A 22859-nucleotide genomic window follows, 5' to 3' on the forward strand; every position below is an offset into this window, starting at 1 on the left:
ATTTTAGTACGGGTGTTCCACGATCAACATACTGTATACACAGCGCAGGTAATCAAGGATATACCAACTGGAATTTATGAAATTGAATGTGCACAGGAGTTATTTGTTCAGCATCGTACGCACATTTATTTTTGAAGAGATGGGTTGTCTGTCATCAGTTATCCACAAATAATGAAGTAAAAAAAGTCAACTATAAACTCCATTGTGTACTCCCAGAAGAGAACTCGTCCCGAAAATTCGAACTGTTGACATATCAAAATGTGTTTCTTTTTTTCAGTCGATTGCGACAATTCTAAACTGGTAAAAATTTGCTACCCGTACAGAAAGTAATAGGAAAATGCATAAAGGGAACTCAAATAAAACGAGACAGATGGAAAAAAAGAAAGTAAACTGTTTGCTATTTGAAAAGTAACCGGCATAACTGTTAATGCATCTGTCTCACTGCGAGATAAGTACGCAGTGCCTCCACGGAAAAATATTTGCCTACGGAACCATGATTTTACCTAGGCGTGTATCTCTCTGTACAGAACAAATCGACAGCCACGAATGTCTTTCTTCAGGGCTCCAAAAATATGGAATAACGTCCGCTCACATGTTACTAAGATTGTTTCTTGTACGCTGCATAAGTTTCGCTGGGAAGTCCTGACGCCTCGTCCAAACACTCCCTATTTCTCCCCATGCGATTTCCATATTTTTGAAGCTGTGAAGAAAGACATTCGTGGCCCTCGATTTGCTTCGGACGAAGAGGTGCCTGGAAACAATCATGGTTCCTTAAGCAACCGCACACATCCCTCCACGAAGCCATTGACTGTCTTGTCTCACAATGGGATAAATGTATTAACAGTTATGGCGATTACTTTTGAAATAATGAACGGTTAACTTACCTTTTTCTCCTACCTGTCTCTTTTTCATTTGGCTGCCCCTAATATATTAAAGAGTAAACATTTATAAACAAGATGCAGTGCTATATAGCAAGGTCAGTTCCACTGGAGATGTGGAATAAGGTCGACTTCGAAATGTGTAGCTAGAGAACATCCACCGCAGACAAGTACGACGCTTTGTTCATGATGATGATGATGATGATGATGTTTGGTTTGTGGGGCGCTCAACTGCGCAGTTTTCAGCGCCCGTACAAATTCCCAATCTTTACTCAGTCCAATCTCGCCACTTTCATGAATGATGATGAAATGATGAGGACGACACAAACACCCAGTTCCCGAACGCCTTTGTTCCTGCTTGCTGCATTATTCACGGACAGTAGTAGGCGGCATATTTCCTTTAATAAAGAAAGTATATTCGTGTCAAATACTCGCATGAATTATTTTAGTGACGAGGTCGGTTTCAACATGTCAGTCACTTTCAATAACGCATGGAATGATCCTTCGGCAGCCTAATCCCAAGAAGCATTCTTGAAAATGGCTGATATGTCGAAAAAGCCAATCAAATATTCCATACGAGGACTTCACTGTTACTCTATGCCTCGGTAAGCATGACTCGGCCAATAATCTTGAGGTTCGTGTTTCGAGCCGCAGGAGGTCCTAGAACCTTTTACATAATATTTAATTTGTTTCTAGTTTAGCATTGAATTTCTGATGTGAAAAACAACAACTGACAATCTGGCTAGGGAGGTATATTACACTTTAGGTCTACCAACACGTGGTTACTTGAGTTTAATTACCGTTCCCGCCATCTTAAATAGGAATACGCCTAGTCGAACACTGCGGCGCTGACACAGGCCTTCGGATTTCGCGCAGTTTTAAATTTTATTAAAAGAAACCGTACCATGGTATGATATCAGTGATCGCAGTGCATGCAGATTTTCTCTGTTCGGACATGGGATTGCGACGAAAATTTTTGTATTAATTCTTGCAGTGGTATTGCCATATGAGGAACATCCTCCGACAGAAGACCGTAACAAGTACCTATAAGTAGTTGTAAGTTCAACTAGACAGTGCTCGAACTCTTCCAGTCCCGCAGCTGTATCAGAATGATTCAATACATTGCTGTAACAAATCTATATTGACTACTGAAGCGTTTTACCAGTCAGGGACAGGAAGCAGGATTTCCGCTTACGGCGAGCGGCCGCCTTACCCGTCAGTTCATCTGAAAACGCCCCCAAGACTTATTCAGACTTTCACTCTCACTCATGTTCCCACATAAGATTTCCAATTCCGGCTAACGTAAGTCCTCCCACGAGATATGATGGAATAATCAAACGCAAGAGAAGGAAAGGCAGGTTTGAGTCTGAGTCAGACATAAATTTTCAGTTGTCACTTGATACTCATTACTCGTTTACTGTCTGGCAAAAAAGTGAGTCATCCAGAAAGGGAGGAGGAAACGAAATCAAAATTCATTGCATGTTACGGTGCTTGACACAGCAGTGATTAGAAATTCGACTGAAATTTACAGAGAACTTGACAGAAGAGCAACGTGACAGAAGAGAACCCTTCCGCAAATTGCTGCAGATTTCGAAGCTGGGCCACCAACAAGTGTCTGCGCTTTCGGAACCGAAGGCCCACTCGCGTACCCATGATGACTGCACGACACAAAGCCTTACGTCTCGCCTGGACCCGTCAACATTGACATTGGGCTGTTTAGGACTCCAAACATGTTGCCTGGCCGGATGAGACTTGTTTCAAATTGTATCGAGTGGACAGGCGTGTACGGGTATGGAGTCAACTTGATGAATCCATTGACCCTGCATGTCAGCAGGAGACTGTCTAAGCTGGTCGAGGCTCTGTAAGCGTGTGGGACGTGTGTAATTGGAGTGATATGGGACCCCTGATACGTCTAGATACGACTCGAACAAGTGACACGTACGTAAGCATCCTGTCTGATCACCTGCATACATTCATGTCCATTGTGCATTCCGACGGTCTTGGGCAATTCCAGCAGAACAATGTGACATCCCACACGTCCAGAATTGCTACAGAGTGGCTCCAGGGACACTCTTCTGAGTATAAACACTTCCGCTGGCTACGAAATTACCCAGACATGAACGTTATTCAGCATATCTGAGATGTCTTGCAACGTACTGTTCAGAAGACAGCTCCACCCCCTCGTACTCTCACTGACTTATGGACAGCCCTGCACGATTCATATTCTCAGTTCCCTCCAGCACTACTTCAGACATTAGTCGCGTCCATGCCACGTCGTGTTGCGGCATTTCTGAGTGCTCGCGAGGGTCCTACACAATATAAGACAGGTATAGCAATTTCTTTGACTCCTCAGTGTATAACAATTTTACTTTCTCCTCCACGTGCGAGAATAAATTAATCCTTGTGTCCATACTCTATTGATCAAGCAACATGAAACTGCCCATGAGAAAAAAGGAGATCCGAAACCCATATCACAGTACTTGATAAATTACACCTCTAATTTATTAAATATTATCACTGGTAATTGCCACTCGTTAAATTCAAAATGGAGATTCATCGGTAAGAGTGGTGCCCAAGAGATGTACACTGTTGCATCCTATCCCTTTCTTGTTATGATTGTCTCTTCATTTAAATTGCCTACCATCGATACAGACGGTCTTTTAACGTTCGTTCCTGACATGCTTTACACGTCATGCCTTCCTAGCAACATCTCGCACCCCTCCCCAGCCCCCTAGGGATTAAAGATTATCAGGATTGTCATCAACTACCACAGTGAGTCCGAAAACTGTGCTTCCGACATTAATATCGATCGTTTTCCATTATTTTTACATATCAACGGCTTCCTACTTCAGCTCCCACAAATAAAGACGGTCTTACCTTCACAGTGATTGTTTCCCGATAATAAGTCACATGCGCAACAAGTTTCCTTGAAATTGTTCCAGGAGTTCTTCAGCTATGCTCGAGAAAAACACACGCACACGCACACGCACACACACACACACACACACACACACACACACACACACACACACACTCACACACACTAATGTAGTCAAATTAAATCAGGCAATGCTAAGAGAATTAGATTACGATTAGAGACTAAAATTAGCAGATGAGTTTGCCACTTGGGCGTCAAAATGAATTACGATGGCCGAAATAGAGAAGATGTACCATGGACACTGGAAATAGGAAGAAAAACGCTTCTGATAAAGAAAAATTTACTAACATCGAACACAAATTGAAGTGTAGGAAGTCTTTTCTGAAAGTATATGTAGCCTGCCGCGGTGGCCGAACGGTTCTAGGCGCTTCAGTCCGGAACCGCGCGACTGCTACGGTCGCAGGTTCGAATCGTGCCTCGGGCATGGATGTGTGCAATGTCCATAGGTTAGTTAAGTTTAAGTAGTTCTAAGCTCTAGGGGACTGATGACCTCAGATGTTAAGTCCCATAGTGCTCAGAGCCACTTGAACCATTTGAAAGTGTATGTCTGAAATGAAGGCTTACGGGATACAGACATCAAACGTTGACGATACACAGTTCAGACAAGAAAAAAGTAGAAGGTTTAGAAAATTGGAGCTACGAGAGAATGGTAAATAATAGATGGGTAGATCGAGTGACTAATGAGGAGGTATTGAACCGAACTCGAGAAAAAAGAAGTTTATGATGTAAATAACTAAATGAAGAGACAGATGGACAAGAGACATCGTGAGGCGTAAAAGAATCGTTAATTTGGGAAAGAAATTAAGTGTGGGTTATAAAGACCAAGGTTCGACCACAGTAAGCAGGCTCCAGTGCATGTAGGTCGCAGTAGTTTCGCGGTGGTGAAGAGGCCTGCACAGCATAGACCTGTGTGGAGAGCTGCACCCACAACCAGTCTTCGGACTGAAGACCACGACAACAACAGATATGATAGAGGAAAATTTTAGACTCGTTTTCCATCAACTTTATCCCCATAACAACATATGACCTAGAAACGTGCACAACAACCAAACAAGTCGCCAACAATCTCCACGCTGCAGAAATGAAGTACTTTAAACTAGATCTATAAAACTAGTAAGGATACGGTAAGAAAAGAAGAAATAAAGGAAGACGCTGGAGCGTACACATTCTTGGAAAAAAATGCAAGGTCCCGTTTGAGACATTTGGCCATGTCAAACGAATGGAAGGATAGCAAAACAACATACTGATATAGCTGGTAGAAGACCGCAGGAAGACTAGGGAAGAGATGGCCGGACCAAGTGAAGGAGGATACAGGAAGAAGAGGATACAGCCCTGAGAGAAGAATGGCACACAGACAGATCCAAGTGGAGGGTACCAGTAACCCACACCCGGGCAACTGGACTGGAAAACCGATGATGATAGTAATAGTCTTTGATTCATTGATCTTCAAGTTGCAAAAGCTAGTGTTGAGTTAAAACTTGCTAATGCTCAGTGAGTAGTGAAAGCTAAAGAAACTCTTCAACACTCTTCCCAGGGTGACGACCTGTCGAGAGCATTTGTTCGTTTCCCTGTAGTCAGCACACTTTCATTCAGTACGTCGTCTGCCGTAACAGCTGAATAATTCAAACCACTGTAAATATTTCAGCGATCAACTCCCGCGTTAAAAATTGTAGGCGCTCATTAGGGTTCGTTACTGCGCGAGTGTTGTAAATTGAAGCCGCTGATTTTCCAGCCACCCCCTCATTCCAGAGACCCAAAGAGCGCATTCTAATTTTTATTCATATCCGTAGTTTTCCACATAAATTAAACGCTGAAATTTTCTGTTATACGAGTTTGCCCCCCAAAAAAAGCACAAATTACGCCCCAAAATTGTTTCCAGAGTAACGCACATACTTTCAGTCAGTCGAAAAAAATCCGCTCTGGCTTTTACACCCTGTTAATTGTGAATTGCAGTGCAATCATGTAGATGTATTTCTGTAGTATACCACAGTCATTTCTGTTGCGTGGGGTAATGCTGTCCTAAAGATAGTAAAGAACAATAAGATGATTTCCACGAACATTTCGGAAAAAGTAGCATCAAATGTGATGCGTAGGTTTGTGAAGTACTTTGTCGTGACATGTTTTGCTTTTATTTCGTACTTCTGCAATAGAACGATTAAAGAGTACGCGAAAATAAAGCAGAATCAGTTTTCTTGTCATTATATCAATGTAGAGATCACACATGAGTTTTCAAACGACATAGCACAATTGTTACCAATTTCTTTGGACTAGTTCTGAAACAGCTCATTTTGTTCTGCTCCAGAAATCCGGAATATCCGATGTAATCGGAAACTATTTTTAATTGTTGTTCTAGTGATACTTTGTTTTTTGCCTAAATACAACATGACAGCCGTGAAATAAAAGGATATTTGGCCGGTCCTATCAGACGGCTGCAGTTAGTCGTGAGCGGCAGCAGGAATTAATGCCAGAGGGGTGGTGAGTTGTGGGGGGGAGGGAACAAGATTCTAAAATACAAATTTTTTTTTGCAACTGATTTAGTGAGTTAGGAAATGTGTCCTGCCCCAAGAACTAATATTTACAGGATGTATACAAAACTTATTTTACCGCTAACGATTGATAGTTATTCAATTACTACTTTTAAGGTAGATTATTTAGGTATCGAAACAGCGTGCACATGTAATAGCTTATGCAAAGTACATCTTTTTTAAATTATTAGTGTGAAAGTCGATGTTACGTTTTTTATTCAACGATCTGAAATTATTTTCTCATATTATTAAATTCAGGATATCCAACGAGTTATAAAATATAGCTAGAAAATATAGACAAAAAGTTAATTCATATTGTAATAATATTAGACTGACACTGAAAATTAAAAATATGAAATTTAAAAGAGTCGGAACAATTGAGAAAAATCCTGTTGAATATTAACAAAAATAGAGAAAAAAGGCACAATGCACCTCGGAGTAGATAAACAGGGTAAAATTTAGATGTTGCTTACTGAACTCTCTTTTTGTGCATACAGAACTTCTCATGTTAATGGATTTATTGCATTAGTTTCATGATTCCTATTTTTTAGCGCACACTGGCGTAAGTTAAGTTGGACGGTGGCTTTGTAAGCTAAAGTTTTTAGGTTGATTGGGAAAAGTGTAGTCCCAGTTCATGGAGCGGGCATCTTTTCGCCGTCGAAATTTTATACTTTTTCCCTTCTCCCAACGAATGAAACTATTTTCTTTTTTTGACTGATGTATTTCGCATCACAGGTTAAGTATAGACGTACACATAGGGTGACAATTGTTGAACTATATGAAATAAAATCGTCATAACTTCTGAAAGGTTTGCCTCAGGACGTTTAGATTGCATGGTTCGCTGCAAGACATGACGGAAATTATTATGCGCAATATGGTTTGGTTTAGCGACGAAGCCCACTTTCATTTGGATGGGTTCGTTAATAAGCAAAATTGGCGCATTTGGCGGACTGAGAATCGCATTTCGCGATCTAGAAGTCTCTTCACCCTGAACGGGTGACTGTGTGGTGTGAAGTGTCCAGTCACGGAATAATCGTTGCGGTATTCCTTGATGGCACGGTGACTACCGAACGGTACTTGAAGATTTTGGAAGGTGATTTCATCCCCACTATCCAAAGTGATCCTGATTTCGACAAGATGAGTTCATGCAAGACGGAGCTCGACACCATCGAAGCACGAGAGTGATGTCCTGGAGGAGCACTTTGGCGATCGCATTCGGGGTCTGGATACCCAGAGTCCACCGTGATGGGCCTCTTTTGGCCGCCATATTCTTCGCATCTAAACACATGCGACTCCTATTTGTGGGGCTACACTAAGGACAAGGTGTTCAGTAGTAACCCCAAAACCATTGCTGAGCTGGAAACAGCCATTCAGGAGGACATAGACAGCGTCATGTTCCGACATTTCAGCGGGTCATGCAGAATTTCGCTATTCCTCTGTGCCACATCATCGCCAATGATGGCACGCATACCGAACATGTCATAACCTAAATCTCAATATCTGTAGTGACGTTTACATGATGAATAAAGTGTGTGCACGCCATAGTTTGTAACTAATTTACTTTTTTTTCAGATAGTTCAGTAATTGTCACCCTGCACCTACATTATAGCCTAGCTGTGTTGTTCAGAGTCTGCCGCGCGGGATAGCCGTGCGGTTTGAGGCGCCTTGCACGGTTCGCGCGGCTGCCCCCGTCGAAGGTTCGAGTCGTCCCTCGGGAATGGGTGTGTGTGTTGTCCTTAGCGTAAGTTAGTTTAAGCTAGATTAAGTAGTGTGTAAGCCTGGGGACCGATGACTTCAGCAGTTTGGTCCCATAGGTACTTACCACAAACTTCCAATTTACAAATTTTAGAGTCTACAACAACAGCTTTGTCGTGTAAAACTGAGAGCAGAATCACCATCGCTTCACGTGCGTTCTTTGTCTACACACAAAAAGCTAACTTACGTTGTTATACCGTTGTGCAACAAAGGGAAGGTGGCGAACTTATGGAGATTGTGGATGGATGACGTGCACGCATATTGCAGTCATTTCAATGTCGTGATGGGAACTGACGTCGGAATCGGTGCACCAGGATGTCGAATCAGCCCTTTTCTTCTGCCTGATGTGGGTTAAACGAGACAACGAGAGAGGCAAAGGATTCGGGACTCTCTTTCTGCATTTTTTTGTGTAGGTTAGTATCCACGTTTACTGCAGAACAGCGCCAAAACCGCCGCCACTTCAAGCCATCAACATAATTGTCCATTGACAGCGTGACAACCATAAGAAAGCAAAGACGTATTGTGGTAGCCACAATATTGCCCGTCAGCTGGACAGTATTAAAACTGCAGCTAAGCAGCGTCGCAAACAGTCGTTGCTAGCAATTCCAGGAGAGGGCGAGAGCCCTCCCTTTCCCACCACCTTGCGGACGCCTGTGGAATTGTACATTCAGTTTAAGTAGAGATCGCTGTACGTTATTCACAGCCGACATCTTTGTTTGCTTCTGCACCTCTAGTTGCATAGTCTTCTGATCAGGCGTCACCGCGTATAGCTGTACCTCGGAACATCAGAAGCGAGACCGCTTTCATTTAGTGCTTTACCGGCAGTACTCCCGCGTTTCAGTGGCGATCTCAGCTGCGGACGGCCCTCCACCGTTAAGTTGCGCCCCTCCTGCGATCTGCCGGATAAGATGCGAGCAGTTAAGGTCTCGGGGTCGATACCGTAACGGTGCACTTAATTATGCAGACGGCTCTAACGGTTGGCTACACGAGGCGCGCAAAGTGTTTCCGCAGTCGCTCTGCCCGAGTTCTGCCAGACCGCACTGCTAATGCGACAACACTGCGCTCTTACAGGAGTCTCTCGTCAAGCAGATTGGCTACTTGTTCCGTAGGGTCACGACACTCTTCACTGTAGGCTACATGTGACTGTATGCTGATTACACACACGCTCTCGTTATTCAAGACGCTGTCTGTGGTGAAGAAGAAGCAGTCAAAAAGAAAATAATTTAATCCACCGGTAAATACACACATACTACCAGTCGGTCATCTTATTGCCCTGTTTACGTCGCTGAACAGCCCTGTAACTCACTTCTAGTAGAAACTAGGTCTCCTAAAAGCAACCATCTTCGTTTTTCCTTCTATAATTTTAGACATAATGTCGACAGCAACACAGCGATTGGAAACAAAGTGGTAATCTCCTCAACCCGAAGGTTTGTCTGAGCACTGCAGTACTTTACTGGCATGCTTCTGTTGAAAGGTGTACTGTGCCCTTACCTTCCTTCGACCGTTAGAACTGATGTAACCTGTTAGTTACGGCAGGACCTGCAGTTTAATGACTCCGAACCATGGTCTAAAATGGCATTTTTCACATTAATAAATCATTGCCAGAAGGATAGAGTGACAGAATACAATTCTAGGACGACTGGGATTAGTATTCTGGCACTTTCAAACTGAACCAACATGCAGGCAGTGCTCTTACCAACAGCTTTGCAGGCGCGACTGACTACCTCACGCCCTTCCCCCCCCCCCCCCCCCCCCACCTAACTTTTGGAAAGTAGGGACAGGCGCCCGCTCAAGTGCAGCTGTGAAGACAAGTTAAAGAGTACTGCCCCCCCCCCCCCTCCACCAAAGACAAGATTCCGCGTTCGAAACCCGCTCCGCTACTCAGTTTCAATCTCTCAAGAAATTCCACACATAGTTCGCTATATGATTTTAAGAGTATAACACAGAAGGGATGAAGTTTCGCCACGACTCTTAATGAAGCACCGACCATAGCTCTATCCGAACAGCCTAGCGACATCAGAAACTATGTATTCGGGACTTTATTCGACTTCCATTATTTACGTTTCCAGTTACGTTTACATGCCACCTACTTCGCACCTGGGCGCCACAACTTAAGCGTGCTGGCGGAGTCTTATGAAGACGGCACTTTTTCCACATAGTAAGTCATACACCACCCACCTAAACTCAGTACCCCTGGTCGCTAACGCACGCCAGTGCGGTGGCGCCCCACTCGGAGGTGACCGAGTTCGAATCCCGCTGCTGGGAAATTTGCGCTGCCAGTATTTGGCCGGCGAAGGGAGGTGAGGCGCTAGCGTAAAGATCCCGATTACCAGTTGTTGCAGCAGTCTCTTGGACTGAACTGCAAACCTCTCCGCAGCATCTCATGAAGTGAGGGCAAGTGATGGTTGGTGGTCGATGATGATCTGTCCGTCAGACGGGGGCGTTAAGATCGGGGGCCCCTTGGGTGCTGTTCGAGAGAAGTGCTCTAGATGTGTCGCCCCACTATGGTTTCAACTTCCCGAGGCTTTGCGGAGATATGCTACACCCTACCGGAATCCCTGGTTATCGTAGGGGTTGTTTGGATCCGCAGTACTTATTTTTAAAGATGGCAAATCAAATTCGTATTAAATTTGGTTTGCAGTCCTTAAAGCGTTCTAGAATTGCGTTCTACGTGTCATTCCTTCCTACTGCCGCCCTCACCCACAGGGGTTAAATGTCGCCAAGACCTCTCAGCAATCATCCCTGCAATCTCTACAATTACAAATTCTACGCAAATATAGTCCGCAGCTCGTGGTCTTGCGGTAGCGTTCTCACTTCCGGCGCACAGGGTCCCGGGTTCGATTCGCGGCGGGGTCAGGGATTTTCTCTGCCTCGTGATGACTGGGTGTTGTGTGTTCGTCATCATCATTTCATCATCTTTGAATCGCAAGTCGCCGAAGTGGCGTCAACTAAAAAGAACTTGCAATACGGCGGCCGAACTTCCCCGCATGGGGCCTCCCGGCCAACAATGCCATACGATCATTTCATTTCATTATGCAAATATAGATTGTTTTTGATAATTATTACACGTAAGTTCCTTCATATTCCTACCACGCCACCCTCTTACAAGCTCTCCACACTAGCCTAGCCTGTGCAATTCTCTTCACCTCTACATCACTATTGCAACCTACGTCCATACTAACTTGCTTGATGCTCAAACCTTCGTCTCCCCCTACAGTTATTACTCCCCAACACATCATTTCATTACTAATTGCATTACTGCTTCGCGCCTCAAGATGTCTCCTATCAACCAAGCCCTTATTTTAGACAAACGCTGCCATAAGGATCGTTTCTCCTCCTCTCGATTCAGTATTTCCTCATTAATCGCTAAATCTCCCTTCTAACTTTCGGCAATCTTTCTAAAGTTTCTTTAGTCTTCTTGCCCGTGCTATTTATAGTCCACGTTTAACTGCTGTACTACGCTATATTCCAGACAAATACTTTCAGAAAAGGCCTCTTGACAGTTAAATTTAAATGTCTGTTGGCTTCTGTCTCGGGTTCTTCGGCCGATGTTTGTTTCGTGATTTTTCTGATTCTTAGCCAGCACGAATGATTGCTATTGTCGAAGCTTCACCCTCCATTCCTGGTCGCAGTCTAAGTGTCCAACAATGAAGGGTGAAATTTCGACAATGCCAGCCAATTAAATTTATGTTCCATATTACGGTATTTATTTTTTTAAGAAAGTTTCTTCTTACTGTCACAAAGGAAACTTAATAAGAGAATTGCTTTAACTTTTTGCATTTTATATTCTTTTTATTCCTGGTATCGTCAGTTATATTACTACCTAGATATCGTCACTCGTCTGTGACTTCTGGTATGTCATTTCCTAATCTCATTTCGTCAAGAACGCCTAATTTAATTCGACTAAAGTTTATTACCCTACTTTTGTTGACGATCATCTTAAAACGTCTTTTCACGATAATATATCTTCCGATCTGCTGCTCTTCCAAGTTCTTAACCGCCTCTGACAGAATTACAGTGTCAATCGCAAACGTTAAGGTTTCAATTTATTTTCACTGAGCTTGAAATCCCTTTCGAGATTTGTCCTTGCATTCCTTTACTGCAAGTTCAACATGCAGATGGAATAACATTGGTGACAGCTACAAGCCTGTCTCACTCCCTTCTTAATTACTGCTTCCCTTTCGTGCCTTTCTACTCTTATACATTGATCAGCCAGAACATTATGACCGCCGACCTACGATCGATATAAACTCGTCCATGCGATAGCAACGTCACCTGGCGAGGAATGACTGCTAGTCAGAAACACTCATTGTCCACGCTGTATCAGAGAGCGCGCAGTCCGTGTCTCGACTGAGTCTGATTGTGATGGCTCGGAGGGTCACCACGACTATTTCGGAAACAGCACGACTTGTCGGGTATTAGTGTAATGCTGTGGTGAGTGTCTTCAACACGTGGCGAAACCAACGTGAAACCACGTCCAAAAGTCGGGGGCCGGCCGAAGTGGCCGCGCGGTTCTGGCGCTGCAGTCTGGAACCGCGGGACCGCTACGGTCGCAGGTTCGAATCCTGCCTCGGGCATGGATGTGTGTGATGTCCTTAGGTTAGTTAGGTTTAACTATTTCTAATTTCTAGGGGACTAATGACCTCAGCAGTTGAGTCCCATAGTGCTCAGAGCCATTTGAACCGTTTGAACCAAAAGTCGGGCGGTTGGCGGCCACCCCTCTTTACGGATATCGGACAATGTAGGGTGCGCAGACTGGTAAAACAAGACAGGCGGCGAACTGTGGCGTAACTGAAATGAGACTTTAATGCTGGGCAGAGTACAAGTGTGTCTGAACACACAGTGCACCGAACCCTCCTAACGACTGGCCTCTGCCGTCGAAACCCAAGCATGAGCCAATGTTAACACCACGACATCGAAAATTGCGACTGAAATGGGCACAGGGGCGGAGCGTAGCATAGTCTGGTGAATCCCGATCCCTTCTTCATCATCCAGATGGGAGGCCACGAATCCGTCGTCTTCCAGGAGAACAGATCCTTGGCAGTTGTACTGAGGGACGGAGGCATATTGGCGTTGGCTCCATAATGCTCTGGGTAACACTTACGTGTGCATCCATAGGTCCAGTGGAGCTCGTGCACGGTACCTTGATGGTCAAGAAGTATCGTACACTGGTTGCACACCACGTACACCAATTCATGACAGTCATGTTTCCCGACGGGAGTGGCAATTTTCAACAAGATAATGCGCCATGTCACAAGGCCAGGAGTGTGATGGAGTGGTCGAGGAAGATGTGATTGAACACGACGTCAGAGCAAATCGCCCACTCCCGAAATTTACGGGAATTAGATGACTTGTCTGTGCAGATGTGGTGTCAGCTACCTCCAGCGACCTACCAAATGCCTCATTGCTTCCATGCCACGACGCGTCGCCGCTGTTATCCGTGCCAAAGGTGGACATAGCGGCTATTAGATAGATGGTCATAATATTCTGGCTGATAAGTGTAATTACAGACTGGTTTCTGTGTAAGTTGTAGATGACTTCCCGCTCCGTAAACTTTGCCCGTGCTACCTGCAGAATTTCAAAGCGTGTAGTCCAGTCAGCATTGTCAAAATGTTTCTCTAAATCTACAAATGCTGTGGAAATTAACTCCTAAGATATGTCGTTGGGTCAGCTCTGCACATTCTTCACCGAGGTTGGCTTCCTAGATGAGAAGTCACATATACACCACATTATGGCAACAGGAAGGGTATCTGTCCACCCTTTACGACTAGTACTGCCAAATTCAGAATAGCGCACCGAACCTGTGAAGACACGGGATAGGGGCAGCAAAAAGGAGAAAGGAAGAAGTACTGCATATACCGCGTTTGGCTGAGTCTGCTCCAGGCTTTCCAGAATTATGGTTTACTTGATGCCATTTTCGCATCCACACTCCCACAACGCTAGAGGCGTTTTACCTCAAAAGTAAATTTTTTTATTGTAGTAAGCATACATGTAGCAACTTTGAATTGCTTCAGACGTTCGGGACGTAAGCTTCGAAATACGCATGCGCGCACACGCAAGCACCCACGCACACACACACACACACACACACACACACACACACACACGCACACTTGCTTTTTTATCTGTCTATATCGGTAACAGTGCCTCCCCGCCGTGTGGTAGCTGCTGGAGCACTTCCGCTAGTGAGCGCGAGTCGTTTGTCGGAACTCGCTCCTTACTCCCTCCCCCACTCCTGATCCCCCCTCCCCCACGCGGCGCTAGGATTTGCTGCTGCCGCTCTACCTGTTGCTGCAGCTGCTGCTGTCAGGTATTTGCGCCTCGCTCTTCCTGCAGAGCCTTGCCGAGCCGCTTTGAATTTGCGAACAAGTCACCGGAAGGACACCACCAGGCACGAAGGGAAAGCTGGCTGCCGATGGAGACACGCTCTCCCGGCGCTAGCTGGCGGACTCCCACTCCGTAGGCATACGTACGAAACATCCGTCGTGTCCTCAAGATACATCTCGCTCACGAGTTTATTTTGTTCGACAAGGGCAATGGAGCAGACGAGATGTCTTACGGATGCTAAATTTCTTGTCTGTTCCGATTCCCTGATTCCCCTTCACACTCTACAACGTTTGTATCCGGCAGGTAAAGCAGCCGAGAATATCCAGGACGCTCTACAAAGCCGGCCGAGGTGGCCGAGCGTCTCTATGCGCTACAGTCTGGAACCGCGCGACCGCTATGGTCGCATGTTCGAATCCTGCCTCGGGCATGGAAGTGAGTGATGTGCTTAGGTTAGTTAGGTTTAAGTAGTTCTAAGTTCTAGGGGACTGATGACCTCAGAAGCTAAGTCCCATAGTGCTCAGAGCCATTTGAACCACTTGAGCTCCACAAAGGCTGAGGAAGGTACTGTCTTCATGCTGTGTGCCAGCGTACGTGGGTGTTAAGGGGAATTAAAGGGCGAATACATCAGCCAGTCTCCTACTTCTCAATTAATTCAGTGTACCATCGCCCTACGTGGTGCAGCCTCGCTGTTGAGATACGGTCTTGGGTCGATGGGAGGATGAGTGGGTGAAAGTGACAGACAACAAGCTCCGTCTACTAAAGTCCACAATGCGGCATGGCGTTTCTCCCTCCAGCCACGTAGGTGGGATGAGGTCCTCATTATCTGTCTTCGTACAGGTCAGGGCCCTGTGACGCATGGCCTCTCGATCCGGCGCGAGAACCCTCCAGTGTGTGGTTCTTGTGATGTACAGATCACAGCGCGCCATATTTAATTAGACTGCGTTTCGATTTCAGGCCAGAGGGCAGCAGCAGATTTCAGCAGATCGGTCCTGTACTTTAAGTGACGTTCAAACGAACGAGAATTTTAAAGTTTTGCGATAAGTCCAACTTGTTTCCTAAAATTTTAGGAAGTTTTTTATTTGTAAGTGGTCAGACAGTTACATTTCCCCGTGTCGTTACTTTAGCTCCGCTGTCGTGTTTTTATCCCACTTATAGCACCTTTCACCCTCTCTCCTTTGTTTTAAATTGATGTTAGTCAAGAATGCCTTTAAAGGGAGGTTTACTATCTTCAAACGCGTGTTTCTCGAAATGACTTTTTTTTTCGCGTGGTGTGGTAACTTCAAATCTACTGTTTCCGACGAAGCTAACTAAATTGTCTAGGAGTTGTACCACTTTTATTCCGATCCATCAACTATAAATATTTTTACTTGGCCGACGAAGTCGAAAAATCGATGAAAAAACCCTATTTTTTTCAAATGGCAGCAATTTTCTTTCCTATGGTCCCAATAACTTAAGCGAGGTACAACTCCTAAAGAGTCTTATATACTTCGCTAACGTCAACTCAATTTTGATTTCAGACGAACCGGCTGACTTGTGGCATACGGCGCGTAGGGGGTCTACATCGAAATTTTGTTTCGTTCCTTAAGGCAACAAATACGACATTATCAACACCTCACTGAGTCTAACGAGGTCTTATAATAGGGCTACGAGAAGATGGACGTTTATCCTGCGATATTGCAGAAAGGGTTGGCAGGAATGTAGCCACTGTACATGATTGCTGACAGCGGAGGTTACAAGAATGTACGATCGCAAGAAGATCGGACTCCGGACAGCCACGTGGTACTACAGAGCGGGAAGACCCTCGTCTTTGGCATATGGCTCTGGCGCATCGTACTGCACCTGCAGCAGCAATTTGAGCAGCAGTTGGCACCACAGTGACACAACGAACTGTTACAAATTGGTTACTTCAGAGGACAGCTCCGAGCCAACCGTCCTGTAGCGTGCATTCCATTGACCCCAAACCAATGCGTTTGCGATTTCAGTGGTGTTAAGCGAGAGTTCACTGGAGGGCTGTTGTGTTTTCTGATAAAAGCAGCTTCCGCTTCTGCCTCGGTGACAGTAGAGGTCGTTTGGTAATTAGAAAGCGGCCAATTGAGGACCTGCAACCAACCTACCTGCGTGATAGACACACTGGACGTACACCTAGTCACGGGTGGAATTTCTCTTAGTTATCCCACGCACTTCAATACGGCGAGTCAACTTGTTGGGCTGCCATTGTTGACGAGCATTCAATAGCGTGTTTTCCAACAGGATAACGCTCGTCCACATACCGCTGTTTTTACCCAACATACGCTATAGAGTTCGACATGTTGCCTTGGCCTACTTGATCATGGGATCCGTCTCCGATCGAACGCATATGGAACATCATTGGACGACAACTCCAGCGTCACCCACAAACACGATTGACCGTCCCTGCACTGACCGACCAAGTGCAACAGCCATGGAACTCAATTCGACAAACTGACATCTGGCATCTGAAGAACACAACGCATGTACCTTTGCATGCTTGTATTCAACATTCTGGATGTTACACCGGTTATTAATGTATCAGCGTCAGCGTTTAACATTTGCAATGGCTTATCTCGCCCTTACAGTAACCCGTGATCTTGTACTTCCGAAATTTTGTTACTGTATATTATTTGATTTTGGTGGGAAAAAAATGGGAACACCAAGAAGGAGTTGTACGACATAAACGAAAGTTGGTAGGCGCGTTTTTGTGACAGCTGCTCAGCTACAAATTCGTGCAACTTACTGCGGTTCATTTCTGATGTACTTCGATTCCTAGTTCCGGTGAAGTGTGCAACGGGAGGCAGTAATAAAATCGAGGGTATCGAACAGTTCATTAAAGACTGCCGAGACGAGAGGTATCGTATCAGTTACAAAATGATGTCGATGCTCTGGCGACTTATACGGGGCATGTAATAAGTGGAACTGTGATTCGTAAACAACATATTTTCAATTTTTGTTAATGTATAAGAAAGGATTAATTCGTTTTGTAACGTCAAATATTTCATTAGAACTTGTGCAATTATTATACTGAAGTTAGTCAAATAAAAACGCAACAAAATTCTGAATATCCCTTATAAAAGAAAAGGAAATAATTAACTGAAGAGCAGTTCGGTAAAATGTAACAACTGAACTGTAATAAAAGTCAAGGTATTTTGTATACCACTTTTGCAATAAAATTTATATCAGTTTCCTGTGATCTGGTGTCATGACTGGCAGGCTTGACTGTGTACTGGTTAGTCCTTTGAGAGATGTCACGTAAAGTATCGTGTCTGGAGAGACTCATGACGAGGAATTTATAGATGTTTTAAGTAATTTCATGTATGTAACGAACAGCATGGAGGTGGACAATCTGAACTTAAAATTCAACATTCAGAATGAGAACCCGATTCCATTGGATTTGCATGTTCCAAGACCGATAAGATGAGATTCGGTTGCGGTCTACGAGACTGCAGGTGAAGCAGATACATTACTCTGACATTTATTGTGACTGCCATCTTTTCAATTAAGAAACAAAATGATCTGCTGAAAATTGTTTATACATTACAAGATACAAACTGTTTTATAGGAGTAAGAAATACCCTCCTCCGCATTCCACTCGGAAGGGATCGGAGCGAGATAACTGTAGATGCAGAAGTACTAGGATGGAAAAGCGAACGTGTTTCGCAGCTGGCCTTGTTGTGAACTACTTAAGATAAAATCTTTAGGCACGACGCGTAATGCGTCCGCTACGTAAACTCTTTTGCGTGGCGCTGAAAGCCAGGCGAGTAATTAAGCGCTCCGGCCATTCACGGCTTTCTGGGCGCGCGCGTTAATACGGTTGCTTTTTCCCAGAGCAGATGATTAGCGGCGCTGCGAGTCCCCGCAAAGTTTAAATTGCGCCGCTAAGCGACGCCAGGGCTGCACAATGCGTCGCAGAGCGCCGAGTAACTGGGGAGAGAAAAAGAACTTTGCTGACGAGCTGACAGCGGCCTTTGCCTTGCATTCTCTTTAAATTAGCGCACTAAGAAATCACTCTCTCACCCCACCTTTAGTGGATTACATTCAGAGATACTGTTTACTAAACGGAAGTTTAACCTTTCATACGTCTATCGCAGATGTTATTGTCAGTACATTGGACAAGCGGTAAAGGAAAGTAAGGCCAAGTTTGAAATTAAAGTTAAAAAAAGAAAAAAACTTTGGCAGTTTCTGGTGACACTGTAACTCTTTCAGAGACGGAAAGCGACTCGGAGAGCTATTTAACAGAATGGATAGAGTCTTCAAAAGAGATTGCAAGATAAGCACCAATAAAAGCAAGATAATGTTAATGTAATATAGTGGAGTTAAACCAGGCGATGCTGAGAGAATCGGATTAGCAAAAGACACTCTGAAATACACTGGTGTCCAAAAGTAAAGCAACAAACCGCTATTTTCCCGTCCTGTGTCCAATTCACCATATAGTCATACAAACTGTCAACAGATGTCCGTACGATGGCATTCTGCTCAACAGACAACGCCAGCAGTGACGTCGGGGCAGCTATCAAGCGGGGTAGTGTTTCCTGGATAGTCCCACATCCACAACCGCTGTGTACACAGTCACAGACGGTGCAGTATGGCACAGAGAAGACACCTACCAGACTGATGTGGCCCAATGGCTTAACATGAATCTACAACGAAATGAAAACCCTTAGCTGCTTACAGGCGTTGACATACATCAACGGGGACAGATGAAAATGTGTGCCCCGACCGGGACTCGAACCCGGGATCTCCTGCTTACATGGCAGACGCTCTATCCATCTGAGCCACCGAGGACACAGAGGATAGTGCGACTGCAGGGATTTATCTCTGGCACGCCTTCCGCGAAACCCACATTCTCAACGTATTGTCCCGCACTGCATTCGTAGTGCCCACGCCCATTATACTTATTCCCGTAAGAGTTCGGGCACTGTTTGTGCATTCGCACAGAAGAAGAAGATGGTCAAGTGGCCAGTGAGCCTTAACTATATATACACTAAGATGGTATCTGTTCTTTCGGACATGACTGAAAGAACAGATTCCATCTTAGTATGTATATTAATGCGAATCTTTGTTTCTCAGACGTGGCGACTGTTTATAGAGACCGAAACAGTATCCCGAGGAACGGGGTATGGCCGACCAAGTGTGATATCAAAAGGAGAGGACCTATCAGTGCACGGCAACTGGCATCCGACCTCACAGCGTCCACTGGACGTGTTGTATCGAGGCAAACGGTGTACAGAAGGCTTCGGCATGGTGGCCTCTATTGTCTGAAATCTGCTGTATGTGCACCTCTGACGCGTCTCCACAGCAGGCAATGTCTAGAGTGGAGCTCTAGAGTGGAGCCGTCAACATGCCACCTGAATGGTTTAAAAGTGCGCCAATTTTCTTATCACAGATGAGTCCCGATTTGGTCTTGAGAGTGATTCTCGACGATTCGCACCTGGAGGGAACGTGGAACACGACCCAAAGATTGTGGAAAGAGACTGAAATCGAGGAGGATCCCTAATGGTGTGGGAAGGGATTATGTTGACTACGCGAACACCTCTTAATGAAACTGTACGGGAGAATCATTAAGGTTTAACAGCTATCAGGTACAGTGAGGAGATCTTAGAATCTCATGCACGGTTGTTGCGAGTTGCTGTGGGCCCAGACTTCGACCTGATGGACGATGATGCTCGACCTCATAAAGCACGGGTAGTTTAGGTGTCTTTGGAAACGGAAGATATTGCACGAGTGGCGTGGCCTGCTCGCTTTCACGATCTGAATCCCATGTAGCATGTCTGGGGTGCACTAGGGAGATGGGTTGCATCACGTCAGCATCCAACAACCACTCTCCAAGACTTGTGAGCAGCTCTGTAGGAAGAATGGGCTTTATTGCCTCAATATGAGACTGATGACACTATTTACAGCAAGCCCCCTGGTTGTCAGGCGTTTATTGCTGCAAGAAGTGGTCACACGCCATACTGAGCACATTAACCAGCTGTCGCAAAGTGTGTGCAAATCCGATAAATTGGGAAAAACGAAGAATATGATTGTCTAGCTCTATGTTTACGTTATGTATTATTTACATAGTTTCTTCTTCACTGTCATCTGTTTATACTGTTTTGTGGCAAAATAAACGTAACCTTGCAAAATTTCCGTTTGTTGCTTTAATTTTGGACACCACTGTAGTCGACAAGTTTTATTATATGGAGACGAAAATAGCTCACGACATTAGAAGTAGAGAGGGTGTAAAGTGCAGACAAGAAATAACGAGGAAAGATTTTCTGACTGAGAGAAATACACTGGCGCGTACAACGTAAGGGAGAAAGTAACTTTCGCATGATGTGTTACTGTCAGGTGGTGGTGTTGGTGGTAGCAAGTTCCAATGGGATCAAACTGCTGAGGTCATCGGCCCCTAGGCTTACACACTCCTCATGCTAAGGGCAATACACACACGACTCGAACCTCTGACGGGTGAGGGGGAGGGGGAGGGGGGGGGGGGCGAGAACCGTGGCAAGGCGCCTAGACCGCGTGGCTACTCCGCGCCGCTACTGCCAAGTAACACAGCTCGATGAAACTCGGTCCGTACGTAGAAAGAACTGCTACAGTAATAGTGTAGATGGTAACTGACAGAAAAATGCAATAAGACGAATACAAACGACACTTTTACTCAAAGACGATAATTATATTGAAGTCGCCGCGACTCATGATGGACCCCTTGAGGTTGTAAGTAGGCTGTTACGTTTTTATGTTGGTAACGCCATGTAGCGCTCTATATGAAAATGACTGACTGTGCTATGTGAAGGCTGTGATTGGTTTGCATTGTTGGAGTATATGCTATTGAAGTGTTGGGCAGTTGGCTGTTAACAGCGCATAGCGTTGCGCGGTTGGAGTTGAGCCGCCAGCAGTGGTGGATGTGGGGAGAGAGATGGCGGAGTTTTGAGAGCGGATGATCTGGACGTGTGTCCGTCAGAGACAGTAAATTTGTAAGACTGGATGTCATGAACTGATATACATATTATGACTTTTGAACACTATTAAGGTAAATACATTGTTTGTTCTCTATCAAAATCTTTCATTTGCTAACTGTGCCTATCAGTAGTTAGTGCCTTCAGTAGTTAGAATCTTTTATTCAGCTGGCAGTATTGGCGCACGCTGTATTGCAGTAGTTTGAGTAACGAAGATTTTTGTGAGGTAAGTGATTCATGAAAGGTATAGGTTATTGTTAGTCAGGGCCATTCTCTTGTAGGGATTTTGGAAAGTCAGACTGCGTTGCGCTAAAAATATTGTGTGTCAGTTTAGGCACAGTCATTTATAATTTTTTAAGGGGACGTTTCAACATCACAAACGGCGGTATATAGGTCCTAATAGGGTGTGTGATAACCGCGTACGGCAATGCACGTTCTGAACCGTGCACCAGTGCTTACCACAAGGCTTTTTTTTTTTTATTTCAGTTTATTGGCTTTAGTTTCTTGCCCATGCAGCAGTCTCAGAAGTGGAAAGATGATACGACTACGTGTTTGAGACGATCTTCGTGTCACTAATGGCGATAGGAATGTAAGGAAAACGCAACACTCAGTCCCTGAACGGAGAAAATCTCCGATTCGGCCGGGAATCGAACCCGGGCTCCTTCGGTTGGCAATCCACCTCGTCGACCCCCCAGCTGCCGAGGCGAGCTGCCACTATGTTGGTATGCAGTTCTTGAGGTAGGACGTCCCATTCCTCCACCTGCGCGGTCGACCAGAACTGGATGGCCGTTGTTGCATGTGGACATACTGTAGTGCGTCTCTCCAATCCATTCCACAGGCTCCACAGGTGTAGTATGTGATTTAACTCGGTGTAACATTATGCTTCCCAACACGATGTCACCTGGATCAGCAAAATGATCCTGTTCTACACTGCTGGACGTATCACCACGTGACGTGAAGTGGGAACACGGTCTGCATCCACGAACACAGTCGTACATGATCGTGTCGGTGGTCCACATATTACGTATGCGCAAGTATAATGTTGCATGGGCGTACTGACCAAATCTTTGAACAGGCTTCACTCGCTGGTCAACGTTATTGCGACACTGTACTCCTTCCCCATGTGCGTCTTTTCAAGGGTGCATTTGGTCCTCACTTCACTTTTATTGATGACAATGAGGGATCCCACCGAACTGAGTAGCTAGAGGACATCTTCCAACGAGAGAATGTTCGGCGAATGGACTGGCCTGCCCGTCGCCTCGACTTTAGTCCCATAAAGGATGTGTGGCACGTGTTGGGGAAACGTTCTGCAGTACGTCCTCCATCCAGCAGTTGTCAACCGCGCTGGTGCAGGAATGGAACGACCTGCCAGAACAGCTCCTTACCAACCTAGTGGCCAACATGGCAATACGTAGCAAAGCCCCGCCGTCGGTGGTGATCACACCCTATTAAAAAACATGTCCCGCCGTTTGTAATGTCCAAT

At 45.1% G+C, this 22859-nt stretch overlaps 1 protein-coding gene and 1 non-coding gene across 3 annotated transcripts in view; both read right to left on the reverse strand.

Moving 5' to 3' along the window:
* LOC124777089 (protein tweety) overlaps positions 1-22859 on the reverse strand; it is a 183357-nt gene that overhangs the window by 154375 nt on the left and 6123 nt on the right. The window lies entirely within an intron of this gene.
* Positions 19147-19220, reverse strand: Trnat-ugu. Its single transcript has one exon. It is a non-coding gene; the product is annotated as a tRNA-Thr (tRNA).

The sequence above is a fragment of the Schistocerca piceifrons genome, chromosome 2 (assembly GCF_021461385.2).
Source record: "Schistocerca piceifrons isolate TAMUIC-IGC-003096 chromosome 2, iqSchPice1.1, whole genome shotgun sequence".
NCBI lineage: Eukaryota > Metazoa > Arthropoda > Insecta > Orthoptera > Acrididae > Schistocerca > Schistocerca piceifrons.